Source organism: Bos indicus, chromosome 4 (assembly GCF_029378745.1).
Source record: "Bos indicus isolate NIAB-ARS_2022 breed Sahiwal x Tharparkar chromosome 4, NIAB-ARS_B.indTharparkar_mat_pri_1.0, whole genome shotgun sequence".
NCBI lineage: Eukaryota > Metazoa > Chordata > Mammalia > Artiodactyla > Bovidae > Bos > Bos indicus.
Genome location: NC_091763.1, coordinates 26,557,928 through 26,559,000, shown reverse-complemented (window position 1 = coordinate 26,559,000; position 1,073 = coordinate 26,557,928). Strand labels below are relative to the sequence as shown.

General features: G+C 45.5%; 1 non-coding gene across 1 annotated transcript; it reads left to right on the top strand.

Annotated features, from left to right (window-relative positions):
* Positions 1-757: 757 nt before the first annotated feature.
* Positions 758-829, top strand: TRNAF-GAA (transfer RNA phenylalanine (anticodon GAA)). The gene has a single exon. It is a non-coding gene; the product is annotated as a tRNA-Phe (tRNA).
* Positions 830-1,073: the final 244 nt, after the last annotated feature.

The following is a 1,073-nucleotide window of genomic DNA, read 5'->3' as shown; positions in this document are numbered from 1 at the left end:
TCAACATTGGTGGTCGTGGCTTGGTTGCTAAGTTGTGTCCGACTCTTGCAAATTCATGGACTGTAGTCTGCCGGGCTCCTCTGTCCATGGAATTCTCCAGGCAAGAATATTGGAGCAGGTTGCCATTTCCTCCTCCAGGAGATCTCCCCGACCCAGGAATTGAACCTAGGTCTCCTGCATTGCAGGCAGATTCCTTACTGATTGAGCTACGAGGGAAACCCTGGGACCCAACATAGGGAGATTCAATTTGTCAGTTGATAACCTCTGAAGTCTAGAAACTGCAAGAGGTTTTGAGTGAGTAGTGCATCCTATGTAACACCAAAACCCATGTTGTGATTATGATTGTGATGGCTGGGAAAATTTTACTAGTGCTCATTTTATCTAGTGTAGCACCTCCCAGGGTGTCATGTATTCTATGGCCACCATTGAAATAGCTGTTGTATCCCTGAGTGGGACACCAAAAGCATATTTGGAGTATGAATCAGAGAACTGGGGGGTCTGTGATTGTGATATGTAAACCGAGCCAGAAGGTTCACATGGTCATTATTTATCTTCTTTAGCCTCATTCTGTTGCTCTCTATAATCGCTGTAGCATTCCTATTAATCTTTTAGATGAGGTGTTGGAAAACTTTTCTAGGATTTCATTTTGTAAGTATATTTTTAGAATTCCTATAGTTATGTGTGTTGTTTTAATTTTTTAATGAACAAATGAATATTTCGAGTGTTCAGCAAACTGGTATTGAGTGCTACTAGGGCTTCCCTGGTGGCTCAGACGGTAAAGCGTCTGCCTGAAGTGCGGGAGACCCAGGTTCGATCCCTGGGTTGGGAAGATCCCCTGGAGAAGGAAATGGCAACCCACTCCAGTATCCTTGCCTGGAAAATTCCATGGACTGAGGAGCCTGGTAGGCTACAGTCCCTGGGGTTGCAAAAGAGTCGGACACGACTGAGCGACTTCACTTTCACTTTCTCAGGGGTTAAAAATCTGCCCGGCAAACAAGAGGCCTGGTTCCATCCCTGGGTCCAGAAGATTCCCCTGGAGAAGGAAATGGCAATCCACTCCAGTGTTCTTACCT